Consider the following 24409-nt stretch of genomic DNA (forward strand, 5'->3'; position numbering starts at 1 on the left):
TTCAACAGGGTTATTGGTATGTAGAAGTTTCTGCACTTGAAAGGAAATAGTGACTAGGCACAAAGACTACCCACAGAATGAGAGAAACTATTCACCTAATATCCATCAACTAAGAGGATAATATCAAAGATACACAGGTACTGACGGAACTTAAGAAAAATTATCTAACCCATCAAAATATGTGAACAAGAATTAAATAGACACTTCCATAAAGAAGAAATACTTATGACCAAAAGACACATGAAAAATGCTCCACATCACTAATAATCAGAAAGATGCAAATCATAACAATAAGTATGTATCATCTCATGCAACAGAAACTGGTACATACAAAGAACAAGAACCCTCAGTGCTGGCAGGAATGTGGGGAGAAAGGAACTCTTATTCACTGCTAGTGGGAATGTCGTCTAGTCCAGCCTTTATGGAAAACAATATGGAGATCCTCAAAAAATTGGAAAGTGACTCCAATATGAACCAGCTATACCACTCCTGGGGAGATACCCGAGAACACAAAAATACAATACAAAAATGTTGTCTGCGCACCTATGTTCATTGCAGCACTGTTTACAATAGCCAGAATCTGGAAACAACCAAGATGCCCTTCAACAAATGAATGGCTAAAGAAAATCTGGTGCATATACACAATGGAATACTATGCAGTGTTATAAAAATGAAATAATAAAATTTTCCTATACATGGATAGACATGGAAACTATTATGCTTAGTGAAATGAGTCAGAAGGAGAGAGATAGACACAGAATAGTCTCACTCAGATGTGGGATTTAAGAAAAATAAAAGACAGTATAGTAACAATACCCAGAAACAATAGAGATTAGGACCTGAAGGACCAGCCCATGATATAAAGATTACCACAAAGAGGGATGAGCTCAGTTAGAAAATTAACTACAATAACACCTATCATGACAATGACAATGAGTGATAGAAATAGAATGCCTGTCTCAAAGACAGGCAGGGAGTAGCGGAGGAGGGAGATAAGGAACATTGTTGGCAGGAACCTAGCACTGGTGAAGAGAATGTACTTTTTATGACTGAAATGCAGGTACAAACATTTTTGTAAAATGATCCTTAAATATATTATTAGAAAAAAAAGTAAAAACAAGAAAATCAAACAATGATTTTAAACACATGGCCTAGAATTGAGATACAATACTTCTGTCCAAATCACAATTTGTCAGACTCAGTTATATGAACCAATCTCCTTTTAAAATATTTTGGAAATGTATGCCCAAACAGAAACAAAAAGGTTATTGTCTAGAGAGATTAACACAGGGTTTAAAGATACTTGCTTTACATGTGGCCAACCCTACATGGTCCAAACCCCAGCACTGCCAGCAGTGACCCCTGAGTACAAAGTCATATGCTCTGAATACCAAAGGATGCAACACCCCCTTCCAAGGACTTAAGTATTCAATTATTGTCCTCATCTCTGAAGAAAAAAAAAATCTCACAAATAACTTCTATTTATGTGTATTTTATATTTTCCAAATTTTGCCATAACCATAACAATGTATTACAAAAGGAAAATGTATAATCGGAGAACTTCAAAGTTTTAAAAGAAGCTACTACTTTAACTCATACAACTTGAATATGTATTGTCTAAAGTAATTCTCTATTTGTTCTAAAGGTTAAATTTTGTTCAGATAAGACTTGATGTTAAAATGTTTATTAACATCATAAAAATAAATCCATATAATAGCAATAGTCTTTTGATTACACTAATAGAATTCAAAAATGCAGAGTGTAAGACATTTTTGCCTTTTTATACAGTTGACTCAAATTTGATTCTTAGTACCCCATAAGGTTCTTTCGTTCTTTCTTTCTTTCTTTCTTTCTTTCTTTCTTTCTTTCTTTCTTTCTTTCTTTCTTTCTTTCTTTCTTTCTTTCTTTCTTTCTTTCTTTCTTTCTTTCTTTCTTTCTTTCTTTCTTTCTTTCTTTCTTCTTTCTTTCTTTCTTTCTTTCTTTCTTCTTTCTTTCTTTCTTTCTTTCTTTCTTCTTTCTTCTTCTTCCTTTCTTTCTTTCTTTCTTCTTTCTTTCTTTCTTTCTTTCTTTTTTCTTTCTTTCTTTCTTTCTTCTTCTTTCTTTCTTTCTTTCTTTCTTTCTTTTTCTTTTTCTTTCTTTCTTTCTTCTCTTCTTTCTTTTCTTTCTTTCTTTCTTCTTTTCTTTCTTTCTTTCTTTCTTTTCTTCCTTCTTCCTTCTTTCTTTCTTTCTTTCTTTCTTTCTTTCTTCTTTCTTTCTTTCTTTCTTTCTTTCTTTTCTTTCTTTCTTTCTTTCTTCTTTCTTTTCTTTCTTTCTTTCTTTCTTTCTTTCTTTCTTCTCTTTTCTTTCTTTCTTCTTTCTTCTTTCTCTTTCTTTCTCTTTCTTTCTTTCTTATTCTTTCTTTCTTTCTCTTCCTTCCTTCCTTCTTTCTTTCTTTCTTTTTCTTTCTTTCTTTCTTTCTTTCTTTCTTTCCTTCCTTCCTTCCTTCTTTCTTTCTTCTTTCTCTTCTTTCCTTCTTTCTTTCTTTCTTCTTCTTTTTTTCTTTCTTTCTTTCTTTCTTTCTTCTCTTTCTTTCTTTCTTTCTTCTTTCTTTCTTTCTTTCTTCTTTCTTTCTTTCTTTCTTTCTTTTCTTTCTTTCTTTCTTTTTTTTTTTTTTCTTTTTCTCTTTTTTCTTTCTTCTTTTCTTTCTTTCTTTCTTCTTCTTTCTTTCTTTCTCTTTCCTTCCTTCCTTCTTCTTCTTCCTTCTTTCTTTCTTTCTTCTTTTCTTTCTTTTTTCTTTCTTTCTTTCTTTCTTTCTTTCTTTCTTTCTTCTTCTCTTTCTTTCTCTTTCTTTCTTTCTTTCTTTCTTTCTTTCTTTCTTTCTCTTCCTTCCTTCTTCTTTCTTTCTTTCTTTCTTTCTTCTTTCTTTCTCTTTTCTTTCTTTTTCTTTCTTTCTTTCTTTCTTTCTTTCTTTCTTTCTTTCTTTCTTCTTCTTCTTCCTTCTTTCTTTCTTTCTTTCTCTTCTTTCTTTCTTTCTTTCTTTCTTTCTTTCTTTCTTTCTTTCTTCTTTCTTCTTTCTTTCTTTTCTTTCTTTCTTTCTTTCTTCTTTTCTTTCTTTCTTTCTTTCTTTCTTTCTTTTCTTTCTTTCTTTCTTCTTTCTTTCTTTCTTTCTTTCTTTCTTTCTTTTCTTTCTTCTTTCTTTCTTTCTTTCTTTCTTTTCTTTCTTTCTTTCTTTCTTTTCTTCTTTTCTTTCTTTCTTTCTTTCTTCTTCTTTTTCTTTCTTTCTTTCTTTCTTTCTTTCTTTTCTTTCTTCTTTCTTTCTTTCTTTCTTTCTTTCTTTTTCTTTCTTTCTTCTTTCTTCTTTCTTTCTTTCTTTCTTTCTTGACGTTGTGCCATGCAGCAGCAAGGATTCATCTAACATCAGTTACTTATATAGTGAATTCTTGAACACTGATTCTTTAACCATTTTTAGTCCAGGAATTCTATATGCTCTATAATACCTATTTTAAACTTGTGATCAGTATATATTCCAAAGTAGAATAAACATCATTTGCTAATTATTTTGTAGCAATTAAACAAGGGCCTACTCTGTTTTCATATTGTCTTATATTTTTGATTGCATACATATGCATTAATCCTAAAACTTTCAGTATCAAATTCTGAAAAATGAGTCATATAGTTTAAAAACATCAAGACATAGAAGGGGGACCGGAGAGATAGCATGGAGGTAAGGTGTTTGCCTTGCATACAAAGACAGTGTTGGAATCCCGGCATCCTGTATGGTCCCCCTAGCCTGCCAGGAGCGATTTCTGAGCCTAGAGCCAGGAGTAACTCCTGAGCGCTGCCAGGTATGACACCCTCCCTCTCAAAAAAAAAAAAAAAAAAGACACAAAAGGGACCACTTATACTAGCAGCCTGGGGAGCAAAGGAGGAGGATATGGAATGCATGCTGGGAAAGGGAGGAGAGGGAGGACAATATTAGTGGTGGGGATGCCCTGATTCAATGTCACGATATACCTAAAATTTTACTGTGAATGATTTGTAATCCACTTTGGTCAAACTAAAAATTATTATATAAAAAAAATCAACTGGAGTGTGGGGAGAAAGCTCAATGTAGAGCACATGCCAAGCCCTAGCAAGTGCCAGCCCATTTTATTTCTGACATCAGTTGTTCTAATTCCCAGTACCACTGATATAGGCCTTCTACTATGTTTGGATGCTAGGCCCAAACCTCACCAGGAGTTTCCCTGTGTTCCTTGTGTCCAGGAATAGACTCTAAAAAATATGTCAGAGCTCACAATTCTACCAAGGTAATTGTTTCTCAAACCAGACAGCTTACAACACAGAATGACTCTGGCAATAACTAGTTCATCTTTAAGGTAGTTGGGGATATACTTGGAGCTTCTGTGACCATAGAATGTAGGAGCCATTTTAACATCACAAGTCTTTCAGACTGGTGCATTATTGGTGGAGAACAATTGTAGCACAATATTGCTACATTAGAAGAAATTGGTTTCTTCACATTCTTTAGAATCGGCTTTTACATTTAGTTTCTTGGGTGCTTTTCATTTGCATTTTATTTAATAAATAACATCTAGGATATTAATCTCTAAAGCAAAAGTTGTATTCGCAACATGTTTTAGTCTATATTGCCAATAAAAGAAAAGTCACATTTATTATTCTCATTTCATATATTAGATTGAGCAACTAAAATTGTTAGTACATATGATCCAAGGATCACTAGCATTTCACAATCAAGACATATCACTTCTATTTTATTTTAGAGCATATAATGTTATCTAATAAAATATGAGAAATATTTAAGAATATTATATGCAATGAACAAAAGTATATACAACATTTTTATGTCAAAATATCTTGTAAATTTTCAGTTAGTGTTATTTTTTGTTGAAAAATTTATATCTTTTAAATCATTAATATCTTTATTTAAGCACCATGGTTACAAATAGTTTAGTTGGGTTTCAGTCATAAAATAGTACATCCAGTTAGCATTTTAACTTGATAAATTGCTCAAGCCAATTTTTACTGGCAGGAGATTTCTCCATCTCATCCAACTTTGTCTCACATTTACATGATTGGTTATGTCTGAAAAATCAGTGAAATGAAGATGTAATAATTTTGTTTGGGGGATTATTTGTTAATCACTATTTTTAAAAATATTTTATTAAGACCATTGTGAATTACAAGTCTTTCACAGTTGTATTTTAGGCACATAGTGACAGTGAATTAGGGCATTTTCTCCACAGTGTTGTGTTCCAATGATGTATCCCATAACTCTATTCTTAGCCCCATGGACTGCTAGTGTAACAGATCTATTTTTTTATAGCTTGATATAGTTTGAATCTCTTGATTCTATTGTAGTTGATTTTGGAATGGGTATTTAGGTCTGATCATTTTTTATTTCAATTCCATGGTACTGAGAACACTTGGCCCCTGGATCCCATCCACATTTTTTTTCACAATTTGTAGGAAGATATAGAAATATGAAGCAGAACAAGATGATTTATGTTCTATGGTTGTGTAAAAAAGATAGGAGCCCCTATCTAGAAGCTATAAAGAAAATTAAAGAAGAAAAAGGTGGGCAGATATGGCAACTTTTGTGTGTGTGTGTGTGTGTGTGTGTGTGTGTGTTTTGCATTGACACAGTAAATGTTGGGGAAACTAGAAAGGAAATTCCCTTGGCCTAATATATAAAGGGTGTCATGAGGCTTACTACAGGTTCTGGGCATATTAGTTGTTGAATCCCAAGGTATTTCTTTATGGTGCCAGGAAAAGTTCTGCTCAGTCACAGTTGTCAAAGTTAGTCTTCTGTAATTAGAGATCTTGGTTTTGGTGCAGATCCTAGGACAAAGCCTAGGATAAAGTCTTTCTTTATGGTTGCAGGAAAAGTTTGGCTCTGTTGTAGTTGTCATAGTCAGTCTTCTGTAATTAGAGATCATGTTTTTTATTTATTTTATTTTTTCCCACAAATCCTAGGATGAGGGGTCTTCTGATTTCATCTCACTGTTAGGTGGTAAGATAGGGCAATCTCCCTTATATCTGGTTTTCTTGTCATTAGAGTGTCATATAAAGCACTCCCTGACTCAAGTTGGTACCAGAGCAGTATTAGGGCCTTCTGGAGGAGGTGTTGGATTCCTGGTGCTGATGCAGGAAAATGTGCCAGTTCTAAGTTTGGGATCCAGGGTTAAGGGTAAGATGACCGATGTCTGATTAATTGAAGTAAGACAAGTCCCCATGAAAAATATTTAGGGTGATAGATGCCCCTGCATTATAAAAATTATGGATTCTTATCCCTATTAGATAAGAACTCCTTTCTGTACATAACATTTTCCATTTTAGTGTGCCTATGCAAAAAATAACAATGACACATTATATTATTGGTGCTTTCGGGGTTAAAAATAACAACGATACCATCTCTGTGCCTTGATTTTGAACTGCACTCTTGTCCCAAGCAAAACTTTTGTACTAGAATTTTCTACTAAGCAGAACCAACACAAGCAAAACAAAAGAAAAACAAAATCCAAAAAACAACAACAAAGAAAAGGAATGTGGAGGCTACCTTTACATATGGAAATAAACATTAAGGATTATAACTATTAAGGATGTAAACATACAAAAATATAAATATTTCCATCGAGTCTTTTGAGATATACTGAGTGGGGGAAAGATCTAGGGCATATACTCACCCTGCACAGTGCTCTGCACTCTAGCACATGGAGTCTGAGAAATGGTTTGCAGCAGTAAGGGATCAGGTAGTGTCCTCCAGAGTCCCTATGGAGTTGAATCCAGTAGTAAGTAACTGTCCACATTGAGGGGAAGTGGAGAAAAAGGGCTGCATAGAATTAAACAGCAGGTGCAGTGGCTGCAGCTTCTTGCTAGGGTGAGAGATGGGGAGCTAACAGGATATCCATTGACTTTGGCTACCAGGTGGAAATTTGCTGGGGCAGGGAGAAAGTCACGGCTCCTGAGGATTTAAGAACTGAGGGTAAAGAGGGTTAAATAGGGAGAGATAATGAATCAGGGTTGAAGGGCTGAGATACAGAGGGATTTTTGTAGGGTGACGATCGGAAACGGTAGGAGGGATAGTATAAAACAGGGGCTCTATACAATATAGGCAGTGCTCATGTACACTATAGAAGAGACAAACATAGAGAAGTCCACCACATGAACACTCGCACCCACTTATAGACAGACAACAAAGATCTATTTATAGGTTGTAGTTGGAAGTTTGACCCTTATGGGATGATGGATCAAGAGCTTTAAAATGGGGGCCGGCACATCCGGGGGAAAAGATTTACCAATTTCTAGGCATTTAATTAATGCTGGGGATAAACTTTGCTAATAAAGTTTTCAGGGTTAGATTGTGCATAGACCATTTTAGGATATACATTATTTTCATGTCTAAAATTGTAAGCAATATGGTAGTGAGCATTGTAAGAGGAGTCTACCCCAAGTAGTATTGCCTACCATATATTGTGCATCAAGGTTGTTTTCCTGAAAGAAAACTGATAGTGTGGGCATTATGATATAATAGTAACATGGCTTGAATTTAAAAAGAAAAAAATGAAAAAAAGAAATAGTAATTTGCAAAAATAAAATCAAAGAACAGTGCCTGTAACAAAAGTCTATAGTGTGCAATTGCTTGTTTCAGTGGTCTCTATGGACATAACCATTAGATTATAGTAGCAGATGATACTTAAATTTCATGTCTGTGTACATATATATATATATATAAATATATATATATATATATAAGAAAATGGGTAAATTTTAGTATTTTGTCAAGACATTGTCTTCATGAGCACTGTATTCAGAGTCTAATATAATAAAGCACTGAAATGCAAAATTAGTGCATCCAACCTATATTTCCAAGAACCACAGTTGACAAAGAACTTGAAAAGCTACTTTATACATAATAAAATTAAGGCATTAAAATACTAATAGTGAGCATAGCAGTGGGAGTCTCTGGCTTCCAATCATATTCTTCATTTGTGTCTGTGTATAAAAAACATTAGAACATTATTAACAGCCTTTTTAGTGAGAGGTTGATTGAACACCTGTTCAATCTAAACAGCTGTTTTCATTGTTGCAGGTTTATTTGTAGTATAAAAGAGAGTTAAGGATTTGAGTTTCTTTTCTTCCACTTGATTAGTTTCCTTCTCCTCCCAATACCCTGACACATATGGTGTTTGAAATATCTACAATTTAGACCATTGTATTTCTTTGTGGAGTTTTCCTAAATATCACCTATAAGTGATATCATTCTATATTTATTCTTCTTCTTCTTCTAGCCTACTTCATTTAACATAATATTTTCTAGTTTCATCTATATTGCTGACATTGCATGACTGTATTATTTCTTATTGTTATGTCATATTCCATTATGTATATGTACCACATCTTCATGGTTTATTCATTTGTTGTTCGACATCTAGGTTGATTCCAAGTTTTAGCCTTTGTACTGAGTGCTGCAATGAATAGTGGTGTGCATACATACTTTTGGATGAATGTCTTTCAGGCCTGAGGAAAGATACCCAAGAGAGTGATTGCTGAGTTATATGGCAGCACAACTTTGAGTTTACTGAGAACCCTCCATACTGTTTTCCAGTGGTTGGATCAGGCAGCATTCCCACCAGCAATGGGTAGAGAGTTCCTTTCTTACCACATTTGCACCAATAGAAATTGATCCCATTATATTCGATATTTGCCATCCTCACTGGTGTAAGATGGTACCTCATTGATATCTTCATTAAAAGTTACCTAATGATAAGTGATGATGAATATGTTTTTATATATCTGTTGGTCTTATGCTGGTTTTCCTCAGAGAATTATCTGTTCTCCCCATTTTTAAATTTTTTTTTAGGTTTTGTGGAGCCAACCTTTGTGAGTGCTTTGTATATCCTATATATTAAACCTTTATTTAATGTGTTTAGATACATATTTTTTCTAATCATTTAACTGTCTTCTAGTTTTAGCCAGGATTTCTTTTGCTATACAGGATCTTTTTAATTTGATATAGTCCCATTTATTTAGGTTTGATGCTATAGCTCTTGCCAATGGCATTCTATTATCAAAGACTTTGTCAGCTTTGGAAATGTATGTGATTTTAGCTTCATAAAAGAAATTAGAGAAGAGTCCTGTCTTTTCTATGTTTTGGAAGAATATAAGGATCACACTTTTCAGTGTGTTCAAACAATGCAAATGGGTGCTGTTTGTATGATGTAGGTGGCATGGAGTTCCAGAGATGGAAAGCTGGGGGAGAGGCTGTTTTGCCTGTGCTCTGAATTTAAGAGGTGACTGAGGGTCCCTGTGTCCCAACCCTGTAGAAGTAGGGTCCACATAGTTGAGGTGCAGGAGTTTTGGGACTGTTACCACAGACTTTCTTTCCTGTACTGGCTCAGGGCTTTAGTGTTTGTTACTGGGAGTTAATCACTATTTTTTAAACTTTCTTTAAACTTTATAGTTAACAAAATGGTTCATAATACAGTTTATAGGTCATCAAAAGTTCTGTCAACAATCTCCCCACCAGCAGATCTTGTTACAATTAAATTTCAAAAGACCTCTCCACTGCTCTCTCCCCTGCCTTCCTCTGTTGCCTACATTTTTCTACTATTTACCTCTCCCCTTCTCTCCTTATTTCCCTACTTTTAGACCCTATGGTTTGCAAAACTTTTACTGAAGGGATATCACGCATATCACTTTATCTCCTTTCAGCACCCAGTTCTTGTCCAGAGATATCATTCCCTAACTATCTTTTATAGTGGTTCCTTCTCTGTCTACCTGAATTACTCCACTCTTTGTGGCAAACTTTGTACCATGAACAGGTACTCTTGGACCTTGTCTCTTGATTCTGGATATTATTAACATTTTATTATTTTCATATTCTGCAAATGAGTGCGCTCATTTTATGTCTATCCCTCTCCTTTTTACTCATGTCTCTCAGCACAATGCTCTCCATATTTATACATTAATAAGCAGATTTTATTACTTCATTTTAGTAACAGCTGCATAGTATTCCACTGTGTAGATTTCTTTAGGCACTAACCTCTTTTCATGCACTTGGGTTATTTCCAGATTATGTGTATTGTGAATGGTGCTGTGATGAACATAGGAACATAGACTTGGAGATGCCTTTAACTTCACGTACAAGCAATTTGGGCTCGTAGGTATATTCCTAGGAGTGCTATTGCTGGATCACCTGGAAGTTTAATTTCTAGTTTTCTGAGGAATTTACAAACTATCTTCTAAAGGCTACCAATCAACATTCCCAACAGCAGTTGAGAGGGTCCTTTTATCTCTGCATCCATGGCAGCACTGGTTTTTCTTGTTCTTTTTGATGGATACAAGTCTCTATGGTATGAAATAATACCTCATTGTTGTTTTTATTTTCATCTACCTAATGATTAATAATATGGAATATCTTTCATGAGCCTCTTGACCAATGTCTGTTCATCTCTTCTTCCCATCTTTGGATGGAGTTAGATTTTTATTTTTTTGGTTAACTCTATCAAAGCCTTGTATATCTTAGATATTCAATCCTTATCAAATCTGTATTGGGTAAATAGTTTCTCCCATTTTGTAGATGGCCTTTGACTTCTAGTCACTGTATGTTTATCTTGGCTTTCATTTGCTTAGTCATTGGTGTTTTATCCTTGGAGATGCCTTAGCTTCACTGTTAAGGATCATCTGCCTATGTTTTCTTCTATGCATGCACCCATGGTTTCAGGTCTGATATCAAGGTTTTAATCCATTCTGTCTATCAGTATTTTTTATTTATTTTTTATTAATTTTTATTTTTAATTATGAGAACAAGGATGCAAAGAAAAAGGACAAGGTAAAGTTACAGTGGATGGACAATCACCCATAAACAGAATTCTCAGTAGTCCCATTGCTGATATCTAAGCTTTGAATTTTCAGCCAAAGAACATTAAGAAAAATAAAACAGAACCCATGCACAATTACTTTGTCCCTCAAGTTCCCTGATTGTGGTACATAATATTTCTTAGCAGCACCCAAAGCAATCTAAAGACATACAATTTATGTAACTCCTTAAACATTGAAGGCAAAGTACTTTTTAACATTTCCATGCACATGCCTATTAGTTTAAGTTAACCTCAAAAGTTTAAGTTGGTTGTTTTTCTTAAGGATTAGAGTCAAAGAAGCACAGTAAAAAAAAAGTGTTAGAATGGCAATTATTGTTTGCATAGGCCCACCAAAATATGAGGGACATGGAAAGGAAAAGCCTTGGCCTAAATACAAGGACCCTACCCTTGAAGTTTCCTGGCATAAGACCAACTCTAGGCTCCAGGCAAACCAGTCTGTAGTGCCAATACACTTATTTTTCACACAGTCTCTGTTGTTGGTATCATGTTTCTGTATTAAAGGTCCTGGAATCTGCATATCCTATATTGCAGTCAGGATGATGCAGAGTGTCCTCTCGTTTCACCTCACAATTAAAGGGCAAAGCAGAGAACCCTGTCTTGTAAGCAGGTCGTTGTTGTTGTCGTCAAGTCTTCTTAGTGTTAAGGGAAGTCTCTTTTGAGCAGGTTGATGTCTATCAGTATTTTTATGTCAAGGCATTAAAACATTAGATTTATAAATTGGTATAGGACACCATATTTTTTCCTGTGATTACTCACTTTATGGGTTTGCATATGGCTTTACTGAGTACATATAGTAAATTAGACAAAAGAAAAATATACTTTACATCAGCACCCCCTCCTAGTAAATTCATAGTATTTACTTAACAGTGGCAATTATAAAGAAAGTAGAAATTCCCTACTTTTAGTGAAACTATAATGGCTTTTATAAATAAAACCAAAATCCAAACAAAAGCAAAACCAAACAAAACAAAAAAACCCTAAAAGCCAGAGAAATAGTTTCTTTTTTTTTCTAAGTCAGTATTTCCTGTTGGTGGGAATTTGGACCACTAAGGAAGAGAAAGAATAGAGGTATTCTACAAGATCAATATATCCAACCTTCCAATGGGAGGACTAGAACTAGCCAGATGATACTTGAGGAAAAGTTGATGAGGCTTCCTATGTGAGGTTAGTGTTTTTCATAGATATCAATTACATAAGAGACCAATGTTCCTACTATTCCTCAACAAAATAGCCTGGTCTGCCTCACAGTATGATTTTCTGTTATTTTCTTCATTTATTTGTTCTTTGTTTTTGGCAGGAGACAGAGTTTACTCTTGACAACTCAGGGATCCTGTTGGCCTTGTCTAAGGGAAGATACAGACTGTGAAGGATCTAATTTGGGTTGGCTGTATGCAAGAAAGATGCCTTAACTCTCCCTTGAGTCCTTCACAGTTTCTGTTTCTAAGGAGTGAGATACATCTATAAACTCTTAGGAAATTCCACAGATCTCTTTTGGAGCATAGAAAATAAAAGCCCAAGTAATTGGCAATGGTAATTTTTGGCAATGTTTGGGGTAAAGGGCAAAGTGAATTCTCATGATAATGATACACATTTTCTGAAAATCTGCTTGTTTATTTGAAATGAGATTAAAGATCTAGTCATAAGATGTTATATATTCATTGATTCCTTTTACCTTCTGCTTCAGAGAAAGGCATTCATAATTTTCCTCAGAGCCGAGGTAGCTTACTTTGGCTTATACTTTATATTTACTTTCTCCCTAGCTTTGCCTTTTTTGTGCCTGTTTTTTCCTTTCCGCCTCTTTTGAATCATATATTGACATAACTCGGAGCAAAGCCTGGGGTTTGAAAAGATTTGGACACTGAGTCCAGGTACATAAGACATTTTTGTTTGATAACACCACAAATATATCTCCTGCACACTAAACTAAACTAGAGTTTAAACTAGAGTCATAATGTTTTCAAACACCAGTTTGTTAAACAGGTTAGCTGTAAATATATCAGTCTGATAGGGGATTGTCAGAGCTGGAATGCCTCTCTTAATTCCTAGTTTCTCTGTTTCTTGAAATTAATTAGTTAATATATAGAGCTACAATTTTTTTTTCTTTTTGTGGGCAGAGTAACACCCAGCTATGCTTAGAATCTTGACTCTGTGCTAAGAGAACACTTCAGGAAACCTCTGAGGACCATTGGTGGTGATGGGGACTGAAATCAGGTCAGGAAAAAGCAACGCAAGCACTTTACCTGCTTTATCTTTCTAGGAGTTAATTTAGTAGATTTTTCACAACCCACAACCCAAATTGTCTACAACCCAGATTGTGGGGTCTGGAGGGATAGTACAGTGGAATAGCATTTGCCTTCCATGCAACTAAATCCAGAATGAACCTGAGTTTTATCCCTGGCATCCTATATTGTCCCCCAACCCAGGAGCAATTTCTGAGTACATAGCCGGGTGTGGTTCAAATACAAACAAACAAACAAACAAAACATACAACCCAGATTGTGGAGAAAAATATTAAAAATGGATCGCACAACTTCACACTTTATTTTTGATAAGATGTAATAACAAGTTTTCTTAAAAATAAAAGCTCAAATTTTGAATGATGGATCTGAGGTGTTTCAGTTTTTGATAATACAGTCCTCTGATTTACTGTCTTCTCTATGACTTCACACTGTAAATTATGTAGACCTGATACTATCATTGTTTTAAAATGTGAGTATTGTAATATTCCTATATTTCATTTAATTTCTTCTCCACTGCTCCACCCTCTCAGTTTTAACTGTTTTCTGTTTCATTCATAGTAATGTTTTTATATTTTAGATACAGTGAATGAATGGAAGAATGCAGAAAAGAGAAAATGAGGTCATAAAAAGGAGAAACAAAATGAAGTTGTGATGGAGTCAATTAAAAATATAAATCAGAGCCATTAGTAGAATATTTCAAAATAAATAGTTAACCATCCTCCTTTAAAATATGAGCAATTTTGCAAGAGTGAGCGAACTTAGGTTCTTTAATAAAATAAAATAAAACAAATGAAATGGATGTAAACATTCAAAAAGAACCAATCTACATTTTAAGATTAGCAAAAGAAAAAATGAATGCTTAGTCTCTGTCTCTATGTCTGTATCTCTCTCTCTGTCACACACACGCATACACACACACACGCATACACACACACATGCATATCTCATTCCAGTAGAATTTGATAATCAACAGCAGCCATATAAGAAAAAAATTGCTGAAAAGACCATGATTCTGTTTTACCAGAATGCTTCTGCCTTTGATTCAAACCAAATGTTTCCTGCCATTTGGCTTTAGTTTTTTCTTAAAAAAGCTTTTAGGTGTGGTCTTTTTAGAGCCAAGAGTATATGACAAAATAGACATACTTCCTCTCTTTTGATGCTCTTGATACTTTTAGTACCAAATATAGACAACATCTATGGTCTATGATGGTATACCCTCCATGATCATATGTTTCTAAATAGACAGATGGTTAAGTAGATGGTTCTCTCTCTTACTCAGCATTAGTCAGATTTTTATAAGAAAGTTTTTTTTTTTCAGTGTGGGGTTCCATAACTTAAAAGACCTTTAATTTGGAGAAGATTCAGAAGAGAAGAGTGTTGATGAGAGGGTTGGAAATGGAATGAATATGAAAAAGTTAAAGACATTGGAATTGCTTATCTTGGAGTAGAGAAGAAAGATAATCTATTAATAGTATTTCAGTGTTTGAAGATATAAAAGATATATAATTGGTAACAGCTGTTTTTCTTCTCCATCAAAACGAGTTAGAGTCAACTTCTCACACTACATAGGTCAAATACAAGAAAAATATTGTTTGTGATAATGACACTTTTTAAAGTTCAATAGGTAATTACTGTCATGTTTCTTCATTTGCATTGTTATTTAGAAGTTAGTAAGAATGAAAAGCATATTTAGAAAATACATGTCAACAATAGCGATGAATCACGGACTGTGATCTGCTTTCTTTAAAACCAAAGAAATAAAATCACGGAATCATGATTTCTGTGAGGGTCTTAGATATTTTTTAAGAATGATGTTCTGCTTTCTCAGAGAAAGAGCTTTAGTTAATTGATATGGGAAAGTTAAAATCAAGAGAGAGAAGGAAAAATATTGAATAGATACTAAAGTTGCAGAGGCATCCAAAGACTGAGTTATTATTGTAGATGCAAAAAAACACCAGAGCCACTACATGACAAGGTGAGCTGATTATCAAACTAATTGTATCTACAATCTGATTTCCAAGTTGCCATGTAACTTAATATGTTCACTGGTTCTGAATATCTTTTGAGACCATTATTTTTATAATGGGCATTTTTTACAATGATTTTTTTTATGTTAAACTTAAGTCTTTATGTTAAAATAGACTATATATGAGTCGTAACTAATAAAGTAGAATTCTGGAAAATCCAATAGGTTAAGTCTATTGCTGTGAAGGGAATATTTAATTTATGATTGAATTAGGTAAAAACACAGTAGGAATCATCATTCATTTTGGAGAATGAATAAAACGCGTCCTATTACTGAAATCAACTATTTCCTAGCTGACACATCAGTTAAAGTTAGAAAGGACATCAGAAAGATTGGAATTTTTAACATGAAACAGAAACAAAGATGATAAATTGATCTGAAAGTACTTCTTTACCTCTTGTCTAGAACAGTTCTTTGACCTGTTGCATCTGAGAACTGACGCCTGTTTCTCAGATTACCTGTTTCTCAGACCAGCAATGACAACCAAGGCTAAAGACCACTACTTTTCAACGTTTCTTCATTTGTGGATTGGCACTGGTCTGTGGACCATTGGTTTAAGATCAGCAGTCTATAATATCTCAATGATCTAACTGTTAGATCTAAATCTAATGCTCTTTTATTTTATTTTTATTTTTTTTTTTAATTTTTGGGCCAAACAGGAGACACACAGGGGTTACTCCTGGCTATACACTCAGAAATCGCTCCTGGTTGAGCCGAAGCAGTGGCACAAGCGGTAAGGTGTCTGCCTTGCCCGCACTAGCCTAGGACGGACCTCGGTTTGATCCTCCGGCGTCCCATATGGTCCCTTAAGCCAGGAGCGATTTCTGAGCTCATAGCCAGGAGTAGCCCCTTAGCGTTACCAGGTGTGGCCCCAAAACAAAACAAAACAAAACAAAACAAAAAAAGAAAGAAAGAAAAAAGAATAAGAAATCACTCCTGGCATGGGGACCATATGGGACGCTGGGGATCAACCATGTGCTGTCGTCCATCCTGGGTCAGCCACGTGCAAGGCAAATGTGCTACCGCTGTGTCATTGCTCAGGCCCCGAAATGTTATCTACTCTTTTTCTCGATTCTCAATTTAACTTACCATCGACGGACTGCTAGAGATGCCCATTCCACACTCAAACACTCATTTTCCTACTACTTCCCAAATTTCTCCATAACATTATGTTCATTGAGCAAGCCTCTTAGATTAACCTTAAAGCAAAGAGAAATCATTGGATTTTAATTATTGCCACCAGCAGTAAAGTTGCAGACAGACTACAGATGTGGAGCAGATGTGTATAAAAATCACTGAAAAAATCTTGTCCAGTCCTCTCCATTTTAAAAGTGACTGTGATAAATGTTCATATATTTAATGCTCATATCATTTTATATTTAACAAAATCATCAACTTAATTGCATTCAACATTTTTTTGGGGGGGTCACACCTAGCAGTGCTCAGGGGTTATTCCTGGCTCCAGGCTCAGAAATTGCTCCTGGCAGGCACAGGGGACCACATGGGACGCCGGGATTTGAACTGATGACCTCCTGCATGAAAGGCAAATGCCTTACCTCCATGCTATCTCTCCAGCCCCGCATTCAACATTTTGAATGGCACTAAAGGTAACTTTTTATTGCACTTTTCCCCCCTCTTAAACTTGTTGGATGACAGTTTTGCTCTCTTTCTACACTCAAACTGAACTAATTTACCTTTTTATTTACTATTCCAGTTAAAGTTATTCCAGAACAAAAGGAAAACACTTTCCTTGAATGAGGCATGACCTATAAAGGCTGCATGAAGAGGAGAAACAGATAAATTTGTGAACTAGTTAAGATTTCTGAGTCTTCGTTTCTCATATACTCAAAAAGCCAATATAATCTGTATATTTTCTGTTAGGAAAAATCCTGGGGTAAACTACAGAAAACCGCTCCTGTAGTGTACATCTACCAAAAGTCTATTTTTCTGATCCCCTTTGTGCAGGAAGAGCTCATGCCACTACAAAACAATTTCATGATCATATACATTTTTTTTCAATCAGTTTTCTACTTGAGGATATCATTTGAAAATGCCTGTATAATATATCAAAATATTTAATATATCTTTTAGAATGTTCTAGTTTAAACATTAGTCTATTCAGGACAGGGCATGTGAGAAGCCCTGGATTCAAGTCACAGTGCCATGTGGCCCCTAGGCAGTGCTGGGAGTAATACCTGGATACTGCTTTTGTGTGGTTCAAAAACAACAACAAGTTATATGGGATATATGATAAAAAAATTAGGGCCTGGTATTCAACAATAAATTAATTAATCAAGACATGTTATATATATATATACAATGAAATACTGCACAGCTCTAAGAAAGAATAAAATAATCATAATGCAATTTACAGCAACATAGCTTGGATTAGAGATCTATACAGAATTATCTCCCTCATAGGTTGGACTTGAAAATACACAGCATTGCAGCAACAAAGGTTCAAATGCAAAATAATGGATAACTAATTCATCTAATTGAGTTGGTAGGAGGGTTTTAAGGAGGGGTTTGTGATCATTGGGAGAGTGATGTGGACACACTGGTGATTGGTATGATAAATTTTAAAGCATTATTAACAAAATTTTAAACCAAAGAATTTCAATCAAGAAACTTTCTTTAAAAATTCAAAGGCCAGGCCTATAGTATAATGGTTAAAGCATTTACCTTGCATGTAGTTGACCCAGTTTTATCCCTGAAACTACATATGATCCTCTGAGTCCCATCAGGATTGATCCCTTAACAGTACCAGGTGTGGAACAATAAACAAAAAAGTATTACTTTGGAGGTTTTAAAACACTTTAATAACACAAATGGTCATTACCGAGGAACTAGAAGCTGACCCAACTGAGCAGTTTGATTTAAAAGGTTTTAATAATATTTATCAGTTTAGTAACATATCATAACTGGAAACAGAATATTCCAATAGCTTTCCCTATGTGAATGTCACAGAATATGTACTTTATTTATAGTTATGGTTTGAGAACAGAGGAACTTTCACAAGGAAAACTTTTCAGTGGATTTCTCTGACCAGAAAGACAAAATTTTTTTTTAGATTATTGAGTTTTTCAAAGAACTCAGAATTACTTACATTAGGTACATATTCTTTCTTTAATCATCATCAGTCAGTCATAACAATTGTGTTTCTTTTGCCTGAGTGACAGGAGCTTTTGTATATACATGTGAAAAAATGTAGTTTTTTGGAAAAGAGAAGATCTGGAAATAGAAATCACCCAAAACAACTATGCTTAGGGGCCAGAGAAACATAGAGTGGGTAAGGCACTTGCATTGCATAAAACTGATTCAGATTCGATTCCCAGAAACCCATATGATCCCCGAGTACCTCCAAGAGTGATTTCTGAATGCAGATCCAGGAGCAACATCTGAGCATCACTGGATGTGGTCTAAGAATTTAAAAAGGAAAATCTCTTGATTTATCAGAAGACAGAGCAAGAAACATTTTTAGATAAGGTGAAAGATAGTAATTTAAGAATTATGCGAGTATTTAAGTATTTTTCCGAGAGTATGGAAAGTTTTATATTTATTATATTTTTATTATATTTATATTTATTTATTTTTATTTTTATGTTTATTACCATGGATTTGAAGATTTAGGGTTATTTATATTTGTGGCAAAGTACTCTGTAAGGAAGTCTTTGCTGTCTGAAGGTTTAAAAAGTTCATTTATCATCTTCTATATTGTCACAGTTTCTTAAGTAGTATATAGATTGCATAAATAAAGTTATGCATATAGGAATAAAGCAGAAATTAAAATGAGAGAAATAAAAAGTGAAGAGAGATGTAAGATAAATGGAAATCCAAAAAGATTTCTCATACTATATAATAACTGGGGGCTGAGTTTAATTTATGGGGTCAAATAGGATGTTGAACAGATACTTCTAGATAATACCACCCATTTTTAACTTATTCTAGACTCTCATCTAATGTACATGAATACTTTAAAGTTAGAATGAGGTAATGTAACTTTCTTTGTGACAGAGGAAATGTTAACTAATTTGTTTTCTGATTTATTAATTTATTATTACATAAGTAGAAGAAAAAAACAAATTCATGTTTCATTCTGTTTGATCCCAAATCCATGTTTTCAACTATATAGACATGTTTTCAACATATACACATTGCAATTTCACCATTTAGCTTTCCTCCCATTTCTTACTATTTATATCAGAGTTCCCTTCTATTTACAATAGTAAGGAAGTTAAATATGAAATATAGCTCGAAGTATTTCCCACCATTTAAATCACAAATTCTTCATGTTCATCATGCTGCCTAATAATAGATTAGAAAAACTTATTCACTACCACACCCCAAAAAGGAGCAAGCAACTGTGAAATTAGGGTGAGGTTAAGGAAGGAGGACAAAAATGAGTTCATTAGATTCCAATCAAGAGGCTTCTAATTTCCTTGGTTTTTGAGAGTATGGTCAGACTTCCAGAGTTGGTCCACCCATTTATTTTTTAATACCTACATTACTTTAGATTTTCTATGAAAATATTATCACTCAGTCACATGTAGCTCAATACACTAGCCTTTATTTACACAGTTGAAAAAAATACAGTTTGTAATGAGAAAAAAGAGATGAGATTTTCTGAAATAAAGACATTCTATTTTTTTTTCTGTTTTATCAGGAAAAACAAGCAGATGTAAATAAACATTTACCAGTACTTGTTTCTCTCAAGCTGATACACACAGAAAAAAATGCATTAAGATATGTTTTGGGACAGAAATGTTGATCAAGTGATGGAAATGTGCCTTGATAGGAGATCCTGGGAAACAGGACAATTACGGATTGAGAAACAACTCTTGAATTGAGAAACAATTGAAAACATTTAAGAAAACGAGACAGTTAAGAATTGTCATAGCAAAAAAGGAAGATTAATTTCTGGCAGCAAATAATCTTCAAAGTATTCTCACAACAATAGATATTTAAAAATAACAATATATTTATATAAATATTTGGCATCTCTTTACTTGCTAAATAATAGTCTTATTACAAAAAAGTTTATCATAAATTCTAGGATATGTTTAACATTTATTGGGTACTTATATCTCAAACAACTGTACTATGTACTTAGCATATATTTTCATATTCAATTTTCAGGGGAAAACCCAAAGGTACAAGTTATTTATTACCTTAATTTTTCAAGATTATAAAATAATTTTATGAATATTGGCCACACAAACTAGTATTTAAAGTCTGGTTTGGGATCTAGATAATATGCATTGTGTGCATTCTTTGCTTTTATAACTTTTTTTGACTTGTGTATTAAAAAATACTTGAATTGATAGAATTTTGAAAAACTAACAAGTTGCATACTTACCCTTTAACTTCATCAAATATCAATATTTTCTATAATCTATACACACATATTCACACATAAACATATATGTATGCAAATAAGTATGCACATACATACACATACGTACATATCTTTAGGCAAATCATTGAGAAGTAAATTGCATCATCCAGAGCAATAGCGTTGCAAATAACTGATCCAGGTTTGATCCTCAGTACCCTAGATGATCCCCCAAGCATTGCTATGAATGATCACTAATAATAGAGCCAGAAGTAAGCTCTAAATACTGCTGGTTGTGCCCCCATATATATATATATATATATATATATATATGTTTTTCTGCCACCCCTGGTGATGCCCAGGGATTACTCCTGGGTATGTGCTCAGAAATTGCTTCTGGCTTGGGGGACCAGATGAGACGCTGGAGAATCGATCCTAGGGTTTGATATGGCTGGATCATGTGACCTTTTAAATAATTCTTCATACAGTTTCCAAAAATGTTGCTCCAATTTGATTTTCCTCCAGAGGTACCTGAAAACTGTACTCGGTCTATCACCAATACTAAATGTTTCTAGTCTTTGATAAAAATTATTCTCATAGGTGTCATAGATGTGCATTGCTATCTCATTATGACTTTTATTTGCATTTCCTTAATTATAAAGAAAAGTAATCAATTTTTATGTGCCTCTTGGTTATCTAAGTGTTTTCTTGGAGAGATGTCTGTTAAAACCTGTCATTTTTATTAGTTCATTTATTTTTTGTTGTTATTGATTTAAACGAATTCTTCATATATACTGGTATTAACCCATTGTTAATGTAACTTCTCATAGTCCACAGATTGACCTATCATTTTTGTAGTAGTCTTAGTAGTCTATGTAAGACTACATTTAGTAGTCTTAGTCTGTACAAAACCTTTTATAATATAGTCTTTTTTTTTTTTGCTTTTGTTCCCTTTTCTGTTGGACTTGAATCCCCAAGATATTTATGCAATTCATGTCTATGAATGTATCACTTATATTTTCTTTGTATTTTATGATCTTTTTCTTATATTTTCTTTGTATTTTATGATCTTGAGTAAATTGTTCACTTATTTTGAGCTAATTTTTGTTTTAGTATTGAGTAATTATTTAGTTTCATATTTTTATGTGTGACTCTTTAGATTTTCCAACACTACCTCTTGCTAAAGAAACTTTCCTTTTTTTCACTCTGTGGTTCTGGTTCCTTTGTCCTAAATTAACTGTTTAAACATATGTGGGTTTATTTCTAAAATCTCGATTCTATTTTATTTGTCTGTTTGTGTTTCTATTTTAATTCCATACTGAACTAAAATTTACTATTATACTAAAATGTAAGTTGGGGAGTGAAAAACTTATTTTTCTTTGACTTTTAAAAATAGTATTTAGGAATTTACAAGGTAAAGCTAGGCCAGTATCATAGTTAGAGGCTTTAAAGAAATAACAGCAAATTCAGCCATGCACATGCTAGACTATGCTCTATCATTTGAGCAATACTGATATTAAGATATTGAGCAATATCTTTAGTCCCAGTAAATAAAACAAAAATTTTAAGGGAGGGGTTTAAGGCTTTTATCAAAATAAAGGCAATAAAGTCACGATCCATTCCTTATTAAAAGTAAAGAAAGTTTCTTAGAGGAATTAATGATTCCAGGATCTCAGTTAAAGAAAAAAATATAACATTGAAGTATATGAAGATTATTATGCTGAGAGACATAAGTCAGAAGAAAGATAGACAAAGAATAATGTTACTCATTTGTGTGATATAAGGAAAATAAAAGATAATGCAGTAATAATATCCAGAGACAATAGAGATGTGAGCAGGAGGACTATTTCATAGCAAAAAGCTTGCAACAAAAAACTGGGATTGCAGTTAGAATAGAAAAAGGGTTCACTAATGAGAATGATAGTTGGAACTGTTTGTTCTGGATATACATTTTGGATATACATGGTATAGGTACACTTTCATTAACAATAATGCAAACCACAGTGTCAAAATGGAAAAAGGGAAGAGAGAGAGAGAGAGAGAAAGAGAGAGAGAGAGAGAGAGAGAGAGAGAGAGAGAGAGAGAGAGAGAGAGAGAGAGAGAGAGAGAGAGAGAGAAATGTGAAATGTCTACCCAGAGGCAGACAGCAGGGAAGGTGGGAGGGAACATTGGTGACTGGAAACATGCACCAGGAAAGGGTGTTGAACATTGTCTCATGAAACTCAATCATGAACATTTTGTAACTATGGTGCTTAAATAAATCTATTAATTAAAAAGCAAAAAAGCATAAAAAATAAATTACTGAGAAAACAAGTGGCAAAAAATGTTCAGATATTAGTTTCAGGTGAATACAGAAGCTATCTTGGAAGAGTTTCCATTGTTTAAATTTTGTGCATTCTTTAAAAAAAAAAGTAAAACATAAAAAGTATAACAGAGGGAACTTATATAGATAAGTTGACAATATCTGCTTCTTATGGGAAATACACATGTACCTCCATTTAAATGTAGTATTTATGATAGTAAACAATAAATGATAGTATTTATGATAGTAAATTTATGATAGTAATATTCTAATCAGATAAATGTATGTTGCATAATATCTTTGAAGAATTTGATTTAATTTCTTCAAAAATAACAATGTCTCAAATAACAAAAAGAGATGACTGTAAATGACTTTAATATTTAAGAAACTGAAGAATCAGACAATTAAACAATGTCTGATTCTTAAAAAAATATAATTGTTAAAAAAAAGTTTAAAAAAGGGGCCAGAGAGATAGCACAGCAGTAAGGCATTTGCCTTGCATGTGGAAGGATGGTGGTTCGAATCACAGCATCCCATATGGTCCCCCAAACTTGCTGGGAGGGAGCGATTTCTGAGCATAGAGCCAGGAGTAGGCCTTGAACGCTGCCAGGTGTGACCCCCCCCCAAATATATATATATATATATATAACAACAAAGTTTAATTGCTCATCTCATTCATTCCGCAGGAGAATGCTCTGCTTACTTTACTATTTTCCTAGAGTATCTTGGAAAGCTCTTCCAATACACAGGTGCCCTTGCTATGGTCCAATGCCTTGGTATAGGTGTTCTGTATGTGCACATTCTTCTAGATGTCTTGGGCATTCGGATCTTCTTGGAACTTTGTGGCTATCACCTCTTCCAGAACACAGGGCTACTTTTCTCAGCCGAACCTAAAAGTATTCAGAAAGAATCATTAAAGAAAGGACAAGAAGAAAAGGAAGAGAAGGTAAAAAGGGAGTGTTTAAAAATATTATAAATATATAAAATTTATGTAGAAATATATAAAATAACTAGCTTAGAATATTTAGAATATATTGCTAGAGATAAAAGAAAAACAATGGGAAAAAATCACATCATACAATTAACAACTGAATTCATGTTGTTTTTAAGGCCAGCAACAAAAATTAAATTTATGGAGTATACCATGACTTAACTGGAATAAACATCAAAGATTTAAAAAAAATGAATAAAGAAATATGTGATATTTTTAAAGTAAATTTTAGAGAATTTGTAAAATTTTAAAACACAATATACAAACATCTTAAATTCATGACTATTAAACATCAAATATTATTTTCCAAGTAATGTCTTGTGATTATAAGAAAAATAAAAAACACTTTCAGAATGCTTTCACTTTTCCAGAGCAAATCTTAGAACAAAATAAGTGTTAGTCTGACATAAAAATTAAATACCTTAGGTAACTGCTATAAAAAAACGATAAATACCTTTTATTTTATTACTAAAGAAATAAACTTTTATTTCTAGAATCAGCTTTATTTATTTTTTACATCACTGCAAGTACTACTGTGGTTCTTATATACTTAATGCAAAGTCATTTGTAGTGACAGAGATCATCATTTCCAATTCTCTCAATAATTCAGAAACACTCATAACAAGACATACTACAAA

This window comes from Suncus etruscus, chromosome 1 (assembly GCF_024139225.1).
Source record: "Suncus etruscus isolate mSunEtr1 chromosome 1, mSunEtr1.pri.cur, whole genome shotgun sequence".
NCBI lineage: Eukaryota > Metazoa > Chordata > Mammalia > Eulipotyphla > Soricidae > Suncus > Suncus etruscus.